The 16,242-nt window shown below is 38.5% G+C and overlaps 1 protein-coding gene across 3 annotated transcripts in view; it reads right to left on the reverse strand.

Moving 5' to 3' along the window:
- dennd4a (DENN/MADD domain containing 4A) overlaps window positions 1-11,334 on the reverse strand; it is a 68,724-nt gene extending 57,390 nt beyond the window's left edge. For 2 of the 3 annotated variants that reach the window (XM_061917125.1, XM_061917123.1), the window contains exon 1: window positions 11,125-11,334. The gene's annotated coding sequence lies outside the window, so the exon portion shown is untranslated. Of the gene's footprint in view, window positions 1-11,108 lie in introns of all 3 variants that reach the window. The other variant, XM_061917124.1, reaches the window with a different exon arrangement.
- Window positions 11,335-16,242: the final 4,908 nt, after the last annotated feature.

The following is a 16,242-nucleotide window of genomic DNA, read 5'->3' on the forward strand; positions in this document are numbered from 1 at the left end:
ATTTTAACTTTTAAGGTCAAGGCAAGTGTTGCCTTAAAGGAGGGGTCATATTTTAAAGACACCAAGGCAAACATTATTTTCTTTCGAGGCAGGATATATATATATATATATATATATATATATATATATATATATATATATATATATATATATATATACATACATATATATATATATATATATATACATACATACATATATATATATACATATATATATATATATATATATATATATATATATATATATATATATATATATATATATATACACAGTAGAATCAGCTTTGCTATGGGGAGGGACAATTGCCACAAGCAATAGTTGGCGATTAATTTAGTCATCGATTCGTTGGATGTAGGCAGTGCGCATGCGCTGAAGCTCTTTTTTAATGAATTTTTTATTTTTTTCCTTTCGTTCATTCCTAAACCTTTATTTAGGAACTGCAACATTTACAAAAAGCTGAGAAACAATAATCAAAATAGGTACAAAAAAGTACAAAACAGCGCCAATGCGGCGGCAGTAAGCCAGCCAATGATGTGTCATGTGCAGCTCACGTGACCATACCGTATTCTTTGTCTGGAAACATTCGAGAAATGGTGGAGGAAAATAGGAGCGATAGTGTAAGTGCAATGGAGAGAAGTCTACAACCTAAGTCGTCAAAAGTGTGGGAATTCTTCCCCCTAAATACTGCAAAGAAGACCGTTTCCTGCAAAACGTGCAGTATCGACCTCGCGTGGCACGGAAGTACGACATCGCTTCGGGAGCACCTTAAGAGGAAGCATGTTGGAGCCATGGATGAAAAAAAATAATAAATCACAGTATGTAACTTTTTAAGTCCATAGTCCGAGTACATTGATCTGTTGTGTCCGTATTTGTGTGTTTTTTAAAATGTTGTTAACGAGGAGATTATTTTAAGGCCATAAACTGAAAGAAATATCTCAGGTTGGTTTCATAATGGATCAATGTAGCCGGACCCAATAAAGCGGTTTCAAAAAATGATTTACGTCCTCAACCCTGGTTACACTCTTCCCTCAAGGACCCATTTTACCAAACCGATGGAGAGGAAGTATGAGCAGACATTTCAAGCTGTGTAAACTGACATTAAAGCCACCCAGAGCAAAATTGTTCTGACCACTGATGTGTGGACAAGTGTAGCCACCTTGGCAATACATGCCACTACATTGGAGACGAATGGAACATGAAGTCAATCTGCCTTACGACCGTGCTACTAGAGCAGGGGTGCCCATTACGTCGATCGCGAGCTACCAGTCGACCGCGGGGGGTGTGTCAGTTGATCTCCAGCCAGGCTTTTAAAAAAAAATAGACCTAAAAATTAGTGATCATCAATCTTCACCAAGACGTCACTTAAATGACATTCACGGTACCGGAGGGTCTTGTGAGATGACACTGGCTGCTGCAAGATCATTATTATGAAAATATGACCGAGAGAAAGGCGAGAAACACTTTTTATTTCAACAGACTCCCGCGCCGTACCTTCCGTCAAAACTCTAAAGGCCGACTGCACATTTCCTATCTTCACAATAAAAGCCCTGCTTCATGCTGCCTGCGCTAACAAAATAAGAGTCTCGGAAAGCTGGCGTGCACAAGTGATGTGCACGCCAGCTTTCCGAGGGATCGCTTGTGCACGCCACCGAGACTCTGTATTTAGTTAGCGCAGGCAGCATGAAGCAGGGCTTTTATTGTGAAGATAGGAAATGTGCAGTCGGCCTTTAGAGTTTTGATGGAAGGTACGGCGCGAAAGTCTGTTGAAATAAAAAGTGTTTCTCGCCTTCCTCTGTCATTTTTTCATAATAATGAACTGGCAGCAGCCAGCGTCATCTCACAAGACCCTCGGGTGCCGTGAATGTCAATCAAGCAAGCTACGGAATTTGCCGCCAATGTTTTTCTTGTAAAGTATGGAAGCTGGATGAATTAGATGCCAAAAACCGGCGTTATCATCATTACTGTCTGATTCCAATCAATGCAAGTCATCAGAATCAGGTAATACACCAACTTATATTCTTGTCTTTGTGAAATATAGACATCTATATGTGTTACACATGCTTGTATTATCATTAAACACATTTAACTTGTTTACAAAAATGTCTCTTTCATAAATAAATGAATATAAATGATATATATAAATGAGGTAGATCCCCTCGAGTTGGTCAATTGAAAAGTAGCTCGCCTGCAGAAAAAGTGTGGGCACCCCTGTACTAAAGGAAAGACATTCAGCATCCAACATTGCAGAATGGTTGGAATAGGTAGTAGACAGGTTTGAAATTCCCTCAAGCAAAATTATTGCTACTGTGCATGACAATGGTGCACTTTATAAAAAAAAAAAAACATTTTTGTAACACTTGCCTTGTTATTGTTATGTTTGGCAAGTTGAAAGGACATGGTGCCAGTATGCGTTTTTTTTTTTTTTTAAATAAAGTATTGGAAAGGATAGAAATGTAGTTTGTCTTTTTTATCCGATATTTAATCGATTAATCGAAGTAATAATTGACAGATTAATCGATTTTCAAATTAATTGTTAGTTGCAGCCCTAGACTAAATACTTTTTTGCCCCACTGTATGTATATATATATAAATATATATATATATACACACACATATATATACATACATATACACACACACACATATATATATATATATATATACATACATATATATATATATACATACATATACATACATAGAAGTGTGGGGAAAAAAATCGATTCAAATACGAATCGCGATTCTCACTTTGTGTGATTCAGAAGGGATTCTCTTTTTTAAAAGAAATCTATACTTTTTTTTAATCAATCCAACAAAACAATACACAGCAATACCATAACAATGCAATCCAATTCCAAAACCAAACCTGACCCAGCAACACTGAACTGCAATAAACAGAGCAATTGAGAGGAGACACAAACACGACACAGAACAAACCAAAAGTAGTGAAACAAAAATGAATATTATCAACAGTATTAATATTAGTTATAATTTCAGCATAGCAGTAATTAAAAATACGTCATTGACATTATCATTAGACATTTATAAAAAACAACAACAACAACAACAAGTGGCTTACACTTGCATCGCATCTCATAAGCTTGACAACACACTGTGTCCAATGTTTTCACAAAGATAAAATAAGTCAAATTTACATTATTGCAATCTGTTGATAAAACATTGTCCTTTACAATTATAAAAGCGTTTTTAAAAATAACTACTACTCTGCTAGCATGTCAACCGACTGGGGTAGATCCTGCTGAAATCCTATGTATTAAATGAATAGAGAATTGTTTTGAATCGGAAAAATATCGCTTTTGAATCGAAAATCGTGTTGAATCGAAATAAAATCGATATATAATTGAATCGCGACCCCTAAAATCGATATTGAATCAAATCGTGGGACACCCAAAGATTCGCAGCCCTAATATATATATATATATATATATACATATAAGTGAAGTGAATTATATTTATATAGCGCTTTTCTCTAGTGACTCAAAGCGCTTTACATAGTGAAACCCAATATCTAAGTTACATTTAAATCAGTGTGGGTGGCACTGGGAGCATGTGGGTAAAGTGTCTTGCCCAAGGACACAACGGCAGTGACTAGGATGGCGGAAGCGGGAATCGAACCTGCAACCCTCAAGTTGCTGGCACGGCCACTCTACCAACCGAGCTATACCGCTATATATGTACACATGTATATATAGAAATATACAATATACATACATATATACATATATATATATATATATATATATATATATATATATATATATATATATATATATATATATATATATATATATATATATATATATATGTTAGGGGTGTAACGGTACACAAAAATTTTGATTCGGAACGTACCTCGGTTTAGAGGTCACGGTTCGGTTCATTTTCGGTACAGTAAGAAAACAACAAAATATAAATTTTTGGGTTATTTATTTACCAAATTTGTAAACAATGGCTTGATCCTTTAACATTGGGAACACTATAATAATTCTGCCCACGTTAATCCACATTAAACTGCCTCAAGTTGTTGCTTAGATTAAATAAAATGACAACTTTTCTTCTACTGGGGCGGCATAGCTCGGTTGGTAGAGTGGCCGTGTCAGCAACTTGAGGGTTGCAGGTTCGATTCCCGCTTGTGCCATCCTAGTTACTGCCGTTGTGTCCTTGGGCAAGACACTTTACCCACCTGCTCCCAGTGCCACCCACACTGGTTTAAATGGAACTTAGATATTGGGTTTCACTATGTAAAGTGCTTTGAGTCATTTGAGAAAAGCGCTATATAAATATAATTCACTTCACTTCACTTCACTACATATAAAAAGTGTAACATTAAACAATTTCAAGTCAACTCATCATGCTTAATTTATTACAGCATTGGGGAAGCCTGTAGTTGATTTTTTATTATTTAAATGTTATATTTGTATCAGCATGTGATAGCAGGGACCCTGCCATTCAAAACTAGGCTGCTACATTACTAATGAATAATGTAACTATAGCTGAAAAATAGTACAATAGCAATAGGAGAGACTATTCATCCCTAAACACAATGGAGTTCATGTAGGCTTTGTGATGCACTTATATTATTATATACACTATCAGAGACAGAAACTCTTCATTTAACATAATGTCCTGTTTTGCTGCTTCAACACACCTCAATCAACACTGCCCGTAACACACACACACACACACACACACACACACACACACACACACACACACACACACATGTACAAACAGCTTACCAGCCGAGTAACATGTTGTATGTGGCTTCCACAGATGGACGTACACGACTGTAAGGCATAGTTGTTCAACAGCCATAGAGGCCACACTGAAGGTTGCGATATAAACAACTTTAACATTCTTACTAATATGCGTCACACTGTGAACCCACACCAAACAACAATGACAAACACATTTCAGGACAACATCCTCACAGTAACACAACATAAACGCAACGCAACAAAGACCCAGAATCCTTTGCATCCATGACTCTTCCTGACTATATTATACACCCCGCTAGCACCAGCGCCACCCCCCCTCCCCCCCACCCCCCGCCCCTCTGTGGGTCGGTTGAGGCGGGCGGGGTTGGGGGCGCTGTGGTTTATCATATAGTCAGGAATAATCATGGTTGCAAAGGATTCTGGGTATTTGTTGTGTTGCGTTTATATTGTGTTACTGTGAGGATGTTCTCCCGAAATGTGTTCGGCATTCTTGTTTGGTGTGGGTTCACAGTGTGGCGCATATTAGTAAGAGTGTTAAAGTTGTTTATATCACAACCTTCAGTGTAACCTGTGTGGCTGTTGACCAAGTATGCCTTGCAATCTCATACGTGTAACAATAGAAGCAGCGAAATGCATGCGTCCAGCCGGCACGCACTGCACAGATAGCATGGTGTAAAGGCGGCGCGATGACATCTTGTAGAGGACGTTAAAAGTAAAGCCATCACGGCACGTCCTCAATATTGTAGTCCAAAATCCGGAAACCCCCCGAAATAATCGGGGGTCGGCGAATATGCAGCTGAGCCACATCAGAGTGGGTAAAGAGCCGCATGCGGCTCCGGAGCCGGGGGTTGCCGACCCCTGGTGTAGATGCTGTATCTGGACAGATCTATTAAGGGTTTGACCTAAATTACTGTATGTCATTTAGGAATGAACTATAAACAATAACACATTAACAAAATGATGTGTCACAGCAATGGTGTTTTAAGTAATACCTTTGTGACATGAAAAAAACAAGTAATTCAAAACAAACATGCTGTTTACTTTATGATATCAAAATAAAACAAAAGCAGTTTGGCTAATGAAGATGAAGTCTAATAAACAAGCTTTGCTCTTCTCCAACGCCTCCCTAGTGTTTCAGTACAACAGTTTGGCCAACAAAAAAACCCCCAGAGTGATACCAAATATAGAATCTTCACAGCCTTCGTTCAGTTCAATGAGATGACAAAGCATTTTTAGCAAGTATTGATGTTATTTGAACACTGATGCAATTTGCAGTTAAATAAAGGCGTGAACATCCCAGTAAACAAAGTAAAGACTTTATAAACAAGTTGTGACAATGTTCACGACACATTGCCTGCTGCAAAACATCAAATTGTTTTTCTCCTTTGCTGTATACTTTTATTGTGCGGACAAGTGCATTTGTCTCCAATATTGTCCACATCTGTTGCCATCTAAACATAACAGTACGCTCTTAAATGCATGACGGGAAGCGAGGGAAAATTATCTTAAAACAAGCACTTGGCTCCGTTTGCTCTGAGGGGACATCTCCGCAGCAAGTCCGTGTAGCTTGTCCATCAACTGCCGCTGAGAGAAAATTGGTCAGGATGATCAAGAGTCAACCAAGAACCACCAAAAATCTGATCTGCAATAAATTGGAAGCTGCTGGAACACAGGTGTCAGTGTCCACAGTCATGCGTGTTTTGCATCGCCATAGACTGAGAGGCTACCATTCAAGAAGGAAGCCCTTGCTCCAGAAGCGACACCTTAAGGTTTGTCTAAATTTTGCTACTGATCACATGGACAAAGATAAGACCTTCTAGAAGAAAGTTCTGTGGTCAGATGAATCAAAAATGTACCTGTTTGGCAACAATACCCAGCAATATGTTTGGAGGAGAAAAGGTGAGGCCATTAATCCCAGGAACACCATGCCGACCGTCCAGCATGGTGGTGGTAATATTATGCTCTGGACCTGTTTTGCTGCGAATAGAACTGCTGCTTTACAGGGAGTAAATGGGACAATGAAAAAGGAGCATTACCTCCAAATTCTTCAGGACAACCTAAAATAATCAGCCCAGATGTTGGGTCTTGGGCGCAGTTGGATGTTCCAACAGGACAATGACCCCAAACACACGCCAAACGCGGTAAATGAATGGCTAAATCAGGCTAGAATTATGGTTTTAGAATGGCCTTCCTAAAGTCCTGATTCAAACCCCATTGAGAACATGTAGACAATGCTGAAGAAACAAGTTAGTCAGAAAACGAACAAATTTAGCTGAACTGCACCAATTGTGTCAAGAGGAGTGGTCAAAAATTCAACCAGAAGCTTGTGGATGGCTACCACAATAAACACCTTATTGCAGTGAAACTTGCCAAGGGACATGTAACCAAATATTAACATTGCTGTATGTATACTTTTGACCCAGCCGATTTGGTCACATTTTCAGTAGACCCAAAATAAATTCATAAAAGAACCAAACTTAATGAATGTTTTTTGTGACAAACAAGTATGTGCGCCAATCATTCTATCACAAAAAAATAAGACTTGCAGTATTTATTGGAAACTCAAGACAGCTATGACATTATGTTCTTTACAAGTATATGTAAACTTTTGACCACAATGGTATATGCGTCACGGCCCGGGCGCACCCCAGAACGCAGTCAAGTGTGCGCTGCGCTGGGGGCACCTCCAGGAGCGCGCGCCACTCAAGTTACAATTGGTGGCTGCATTCAATCGGCTCAATAAGCAATCTACACACCAGTCGCTGATGAGCTTTCGTGCCTTCTTAAGCCAGTGCAAATATGCATTCAGGGCCAGAATGTAGCTACCTGTTACCATACAGTAAGCAGTCATATCAAGCTCTATGCTCTCCCTCTATCTTCGTGTTCTTTCCCCGTCGTGCTCATTTGAGTCCTGTGTTGTTGCACACAAACAACTATGAGGAATACAGCCAATATTAAATAGTTCATGTGTCATGAGACATGCAAATATAAATTAAATACACAGAGGACATAAGTCAAGGAAATTAAATGAGCTCAAATATACTTACAAACGAGGCATAATGCTGCAATATGTACAAACAGCTTGCCTAAATATCATGTTAGCATCAATTAGCTTGCAGTCATGGATTGACCAAATATGCCTGATAAGCACTCCAGTATGTCAATAAAATCAACAAAAGGTCACCTTTATGCATTCACGCACAGCATAAAATATTTGATAGACAAAATGAGACAAAGAATGAGTTGCAGAAAACCCGTCTTTCTGTGGCAGCATCGGAAAAAGTTGTACATGTAAACAAACTACAATAAATTTAAGGATTGCGGAAATTAGTAGGACAAATCGGCGCTTGCCGAATACTCTCCTCATGTATGAAACAAACAGTGGAATTTTTAACAATTTAGAGGCCTAGTGGCCTAGTGGTTAGAGTGTCCACCCTAAGATCGGTAGGTTGCGAGTTCAAATCCCGGCCGAGTCATTCCAAAGACTAAAAAAATGGGACCCATTACCTCCCTGCTTGGCACTCAGCATCAAGGGTTGAAATTGGGGGTTAAATCCCCAAAAATGATTAATGGGTGAGGCCACTGCTGTCCACTACTCCCCTCACCTCCCAGGGAGTGAACAAGAAGATGGGTAAAATGCAGAGGACACATTTCACCACACCTAGTGTGTGTGTGTGTGACTATCATTGGTACTTAAACTTTTGTCATGGTTGTTCTCGTACAGAAACTATATTAAAACAAAAAATATATTTTTTTCTTGATCTTTTTCCATTTTCACACATCTCTGAAAGAGGTCCAGGGAGCCACTTTGGCTAAAGAGAGCCGCGGGTTGCTGACCCCCGGTCTACGGTGTACCCCGCCTCTCACCCAAAGTCAGCTGAAATTGGCTACAACATACTTGTGACCCGAGTGAAGATAAGCATGATAAAAAACTGGACGGGGGCCGGCAACCCAAAATGATGAAAAAGCCATATTGGACCAAAAACTTAAAAACATTTAAAATCTGTCTGGTGCCACAAATAATTAAAAGCATTCTATAAGTTAAATAATTAAGTCAATACATGATGTAAGTGTCTATATTAGCCTACTATCAAAATGACCACGTGTCGCTGACACAAATCTTTGTTATGTTTGAATATAAAATTTATTCTAACACATTTTTTACAACATTGGAGAATATTATTAAAATGCAGGCTTCTCGGAGGGCGAGAGAACTCTTAAATGACTGGCTTAGAATGGCCAAAGGTATAAATTTGTGTGTCCAACTTAAAGAAAAACGGTAAGCTGTCTTCTTCAAATTGAATTATACCGATCTTTGCAAGCTGGGTTACGTTTGCTGTGGTCTGGAACAACATGGCGCACAAACAACTATCAGACATGCAGCCAATATTACATACAGATAATATGTCATGAGAAATGCAAATATAAATTAAATACACAGAGGACTTAAGTAAAGGAAATTAAATTAACTCCAATATACCTACTAGTGTGGCATAATGATGCAATATGTACATACAGGTGGCCTAAATAGCATGTTAGCATCGATTAACTTGTAGTCATGCACTGACCAAATATGCTTGATAAGCACTCAACACAAGTCAATAACATCAACAAAGCATAAAAGTTTGGTGGACAAAATGAGACAAAGAATGAGTGCCATAAAATATGTCTTTCTCTGGCATTGTTGAAGAATGTTATGCATGTAAACACACTACAATGAGTTCAAGGACCAGTAAAATTAGTAGGACAAAACAGCGCTCTCAGGGAATCATGTTTAATATAAACAGTGGGATTTCTAACAATTAAGGAGATTTGTGTTACGGTGTCCTCCTACAGAAACCCTATTAAAACAACAATATATTTTCCCCCCCAATCTTTTTCTATTTTCATACATTTTTGATAAAGCTCCAGGGAGCCACTAGGGCGGCGTTTAAGCGCGGCAGGTTGCAGACCCCTTATCTATACAGACCTTTATTGAACAGTTATATTCCATCCATCCATTTCTACCACTTGTCCCTTTTTGGGTCACGGGGGAGTGTGCTGGAGCCTATCTCAGCTGCATACGGGCCCCCCCAGTCTAAATGTGCAAACTATATTCAAATATTTATTTCATCCATCAGCTAGACCAGTGGTTCTCAACCTTTTTTCAGTGATGTACCTACCCCTTGTGAACATTATTTTAATTCAAGTACCCCCTAATCAGAGCAAAGCATTTTTTGGTTGAAAAAAAGAGATAAAGAAGTAAAATACAGCACTATGTCATCAGTTTCTGATTTATTAAATTGTATAACAGTGTAAAATATTGCTCATTTGTAGTGTTCTTTCTTGAAATATTTGGAAAAAAAGATATAAAAATAAATAAAAATTTGTTAAAAAATAAACAAATGATTCAATTATAAATAAAGACTTCTACACATTGAAGTAATCATCAACTTAAAGTGCCCTCTTTGGGGATTGTAATAGAGATCCATCTGGATTCATTAACTTATTTCTAAACATTTCTTCACAAAAAAAATAAATATTTTACATTAATATTTATGGAACATCTCCACAAAAAAATCTAGCTGTCAACAGTAAACATTGCATTGTTGCATTTCTTTTCAAAGTTGACGAACTTTCATTCATATTTTGTTGAAATATTATTCAATAAACATATTCATAAAGGATTTTTGAATTGTTGCTATTTTTAAAATATTTTTAAAAAATCTCACGTACCCCTTGGCATAACTTCCAGTACCCCCAGGGGTACGCGTACCCCCATTTGAGAACCACTGAGCTAGACAGACAACATTCACACTCACATTCACACACTAGGGCAAATTTAGTGTTGCCAATCAACCTCTTACTTAAATTGCCATATTAGACGGCTTTCAGTACTACATATATTGTCCCAACAGATGTTTTTTCAACAATAAAGTGAAGCTATGGATGCCCATGATCTCAGCATCGGCAGTGTTGTTGTGACCAGGGTGGGATTAGGCCTGATGGCAGCAGGCGAGCAGGGGAGGGTGGAGGATGATGAGAGGGGAAACACCACATTGATTACATTCTGCAACTGTCCTTTTTCTTAAAACTACCAACACAACCATCATCATAATCTTAAGCCATTTGCATTCCATGCGTGTAACCCTGACTGCACAATAACATGCTGGACCACAACATAAGAGTATCCATCTTATGCAGCATGTTTAACTCTCATGACTCCATCATGACCAATGGCGCACTATAGTAAACAACGCAAGGAAACAGCTATCGGCGAACACGAAATAAAGGTTATAACCTTTCAGTCGTAGGTGTTTTTATTTATTTGTAAAAGCATTGTGCCGGAACCATCAAATAACCGTTAAAAACCAGCGGACGTCAACGTACATGTGAATGTACTCACGTCTCAAAACGAGCGATGACACAACGTGACGTGATGGTATTCCTTCGCCGTGGCGTCTGTCGACGACACGCGATACACGTTCGGGTTTATCCCTCTCTTCCCGACACAAATGATGACAAAATAACGACAAAACACGTCACGGTGTGGTTTGTGGACGCCTCGGCGTGTTTCTGAGCAGCGGGTTTTTATCCAGACCTGCTTGGGACACGTGACTTCTTACAAACCACAATGACGTCACGAGTGACGTTACTGACACGCAAGGAGTGAGAGAGAAGTCCAAATGATGAATTTTACCTCATTATACTATTGGCTAAGTTTTATATTCATAAATGTAAGTTTATCAATACACGACCTGTATTTTTGTGCCTTTAAAAAATAATTTGAAATTTTCTTTAAAACACACACACACACGCACACACACGCACACACACACACACACACACACACATGCATATATACATACATATATATATATATATATATATATATATATATATATATATATATATATATATATATATATATATATATATATATATATATATCCATCCATCCATCCATTTACCGCTTATTCCCTTTTGGGGTCGCGGGGGGGGGGGGGGGGGGGGGGGCGCTGGCGCCTATCTCAGCTACAATCGGGCGGAAGGCGGGGTACACCCTGGACAAGTCGCCATCTCATCGCAGGGCATATATATATATATATATATGTATATATATATATATATATATATATATATATATATATATATATATATATATATATATATATACATATATATATATATATATATATATGCATTCTTTTTCAGTTGATTTATTGCGTTTACAACTCTGTGGTGCTGTTTTGTACTGTTTTTGTACTATTGCTGCACTTCCATCCATCCATTTACTACCGCTTGTCCCTTTTGGGCCCGGGGGTGTGTCGCTGGAGCCTATCTCAGCTGCATTCGGGCGGAAGGCAGCGTACAGCCTGGACAAGTCGCCACCGCATCGCAGAGCCTACACAGATAGACAGACAACATTCACACTCACATTCAAACACTAGGTCCAATTTAGTGTTGCCAATCAAAGGGCGTCACTAGGCTTGAGCCCCCCTAAAATATTCTTAAGCCCCCCTAAATAATTTGGCGTTATATTTTATTTTATTTATATTTATTTTATTTTTATTTTTTTAAATACATGCCAAAATATTCATTTTAAAGTGGCCCAAATAAGAGTTTAAAATAAATAATCATATAACCTGTCATTCATTATTCACTCAGTTTCCCCTCACTTCAGTAAGGAGCGCTACTGCCTACCGGCGCTGACGAGACGAGATGCGCGGCCGCCATCTTGGAGTGGTGATCCACTCCACTCAGTGCAATTCTTTTGGCAGGAGCAATGAACTGTCAGCGTATTTTATCTCACTGAATACCACTGATTTTCACGCACTTTTTGTCATACGTGTAACTATGATAAAGGACACATGCTTTGGCCTGTTCATAGTTAATTTAACAGTAATAGAATATTATTATATGCTATAAATGACCAGACGTCCAAGATCAAAATTGGGAATTATAATCCCAGAGAAGGGGAAAAAAAGGTCAGCTGTTTTTAAGTTGAAGAAACAATATGATTAGGTTATATATACATGTGTATATCCTTCGTAAACAATGTATGAATATATTAGATATCTATATATCTTACGGACCAATAGACTGTATCTCTGTTGCTGCAACAGCAGAGAGTTTATTCTGTCTTGACACTTTGTATTGATATTTTCTATTACATTCTTCCCGTAAACGATCAAGTTTACAGTGATTGTTTTATATATATTTTTCATGTATGTTGCTTTGGATAAAAGTGTCTGCCAAATACTTAAACATATAAACACCTGAAAGTCTTTAAAATCTGCTAAAACCACCAATCCGTTTCACTGGATTCAGAAAAAAAACAAAGTCTGTCTTACCCAACAAAGTTAGTATTTGAAGATTGTTACTTGAAGACTTATTCCTGGTTACAGTTATACTGTTAAGAGAGTATTGTTTTATGTTTTGCCTAAAATAAGAATGCATCATAATCAGTGGTGGCTGGTGAATTTTGTTTTAGGTGGGGCTGAAAGTTTGTACACCAAATACCTGTAGGGGCGTCATCCTCCCCCAGAAGATTTCTTTGTGATTTTCACATACAAATATTTAAGATCTTCGCTCCTTCTCAACTCTGTGCTCAAGCTGCACAACAAAACCTTGTGTCTGTGTCAGGCTTTCCCCTGACAGTTTGTCTATGTTTTAGTTTTTTCCTCTGCATTTGTCTGTTTCCTCTGTGTTTAGTATTTCCTGTCCTGTTCCTGTCTAGTGCTCTTATTTTGTCAGCTTCCTGTCTTGTTCCCTGAGTGCTGTGTTCCTCCCCAGCTGCGGTTGATTGGCACCTGGCCACACCTTTTGCCAATCAGCCCGCACCTATTTGTACCTGCTTTGTCTTGTATCAGTTGCTGGATCATTGTATTGTCATTTGTATTGTCGTTGCCACATGTCGTTCTTGTGTCTTTGCTACCTGTCGTGTCTGGCATCGTTACAGCTGCTACCTGTCGTGCTACATTTTGTCCTGGTCATTGTAGCGGTAAGCTGTTCTTGTTAGCCATTAGCTTTATTCTGTTTGCTACCCACTAGCTTCCTTGCAAAAGTTCCTTTTTTTTTCTAGCACCCAGTGCTAGCTCCCTTAGTTTGTTATTTCGCCCACGTGCGGGCTTTTAGTTTATACCCTTTATTTGTTCTTATTCTAATATTTTATATTAAATAATTTTTTTTCATTCAATGCCTGCCTCCTTCTCTGCATCTTGGGGTTCATCACAAAATAACTCTGACAGTCTGCTATTGTAAATAATTTAGTTGTTAAGTTGTGTGTTTCTTGTAGAATCTCCATAAAGTAGTATACATTAGCTTATTGTTAAATGAATGAAAAAAACATCATTAACAATATATTTAGTTTATTGCATTGATTTGTTACATTAATAGCTGTTGTATTCTTATAGGATGGATTGTTAAACATTTTATAGGATTTTCAGAGGGAGGAAAATCCAAGACATTTAATATAAAATGTGAAATGAATAAATACCTAAAGAGAAATAGAAAAAAATGGTTAAAAGCAATAGTCCCGTGCATTTTTTTTTACCATACCCGGTATGACGGGACATTAATGTCAAGCCCTGGAAGTTACATTTTATTGTTTGCATTATTTGTTTCAGCATTGCACTTTGAAATGGTGAATACATTTAAAGTTAAAGTACCAATAATTGTCACACACACTTATTCTCTGCATTTGACCCATCACCCTTGATCACCCCCTGGAAGGTGAGGGGAGCAGTGGGCAGCAGCGGTGCCGCACCCGGGAATCATTTTTGGTAATTTAACCCCCAAATCCAACCCTTGATGCTGAGTGCCAATATGGAAAGGAACGAGTCTCATTTTTACAGTCTTTGGTATGACTCGGCCGGGATTTGAACTCACAACCTACCAATCTCAGTGCGGACACTCTAACCACTAGGCTACTGGGTGGGTGGTAATGGTACATGGTAAATGGGTTTTACTTGTATAATGCTTTTCTACCCCTTTTTAAGGGGCTCAAAGCGCTTCAACTGTATTTCCACATTCACCCATTCACACACACAATCACACACTGAGGGCGGGAGCTGACATGCAAGGCGCTCACCAGGGCCCATCAGGAGCAAGGGTGAAGTGTCTTGCCCTAGGACACAATGGACGTGACTAGGATGGTAGAAGGTGGGGATTGAACCAGTAACCCTCAGATTACTGGCACAGCTACTCTACCAACTTCGCCGCCGTCCCCCAAAGTGAAGATGGTCCCTCAGCTCTTTGAAAGCTTTGGCTTTTTTTCAGATCAGCAGACTCTAAGTCTTTCTTACAGTATACATAAACGTTTCTCACTTCTATTCAGACTTCCATATATATTTAATTTCCTTAATCAACTGAAATAATAATAATAACAAAGAATAAGTTCTAAGTCTTTGTTAGCCGTTTGTGAAGTTTTGTACTCGTGCGCTACGTTCGTTCACATCCTGTTCATCTCCTTAAAAGCTAGGGACACCCCTGCCGATCAACCTATCCCCAGGTGCATGTGTTTGGAGGTGGGAGGAAGCCGCAGTACCCGGAGGGAACCCACGCATTCATGTGGAGAACATGCAAATTCCACACAGAAAGATCCGGAGCCTGGGATTGAACCCAAGACAGCTCAGGACGTCTTCCACCGTGCTGTCTATTTCTGCACTGGTTTTGTTTATTTCTTGATTGTGTGTAAATGTTGCATATTATAATTAAATATTTTTTAAGTCCAAATGATGATGTAAATTAAATACAATACGAATAATAAATAGTTAAAAAACGTCGATAATAATATACTATAATATATTTACTTTTTAAAATAGTTAACACTTATGTGATTGCAATATGGGTGTTTCGATAGCGCTTTTGTTTTATAATTTATCTATAGGCTACATATAGTTTAATCAATTTGTGATCAAAATACATTTGTAATATTTTTTTTTTTCATTTTTAGTTTTACATCAAACTAAAAAAAAAAATCTGCACTGCTACCACATAATATCCCCATTGAATATAATACAACGCTTTATTATCATCAAACATGAGAGCATGACAACATTAAAAACAATTAAAAAATAAAATTTAAGGGTTTGCACGGTGGACAGGGGTTAGTGCATGTGCCGCACAATACGAAGGTCCTGAGTAGTCCTGAGTTCAATCCCGGGATCATTCGGTGTGGAGTTTGCATGTTCTCCGTGTGACTGCGTGGGTTCCCTGCGGGTACTCCGGCTTCCTCCCACCTCTAAAGACATGCACCTGGGGATAGGTTGATTGGCAACACTAAATTGGCCCTAGTGTGTGAATGTGAGTGTGAATGTTGTCTGTCTATCCCTGTTGGCCCTGTGATGAGGTGGCGACTTGTCCACGGTGTACCCGCCTTCATCCCATGTGCAGCTGAGATAGGCTCCAGCACCCCCCACACCTCAAAAAGGGACAAGCGGTAGGTAATGGATGGATGGATGGAAAAAAATTAAAATGTATATCCTATTTTAAACATGATTACAGTTACAATATGATGTCT

Source organism: Nerophis ophidion, linkage group LG12, assembly GCF_033978795.1.
Source record: "Nerophis ophidion isolate RoL-2023_Sa linkage group LG12, RoL_Noph_v1.0, whole genome shotgun sequence".
Taxonomy (NCBI): Eukaryota; Metazoa; Chordata; class Actinopteri; order Syngnathiformes; family Syngnathidae; genus Nerophis; species Nerophis ophidion.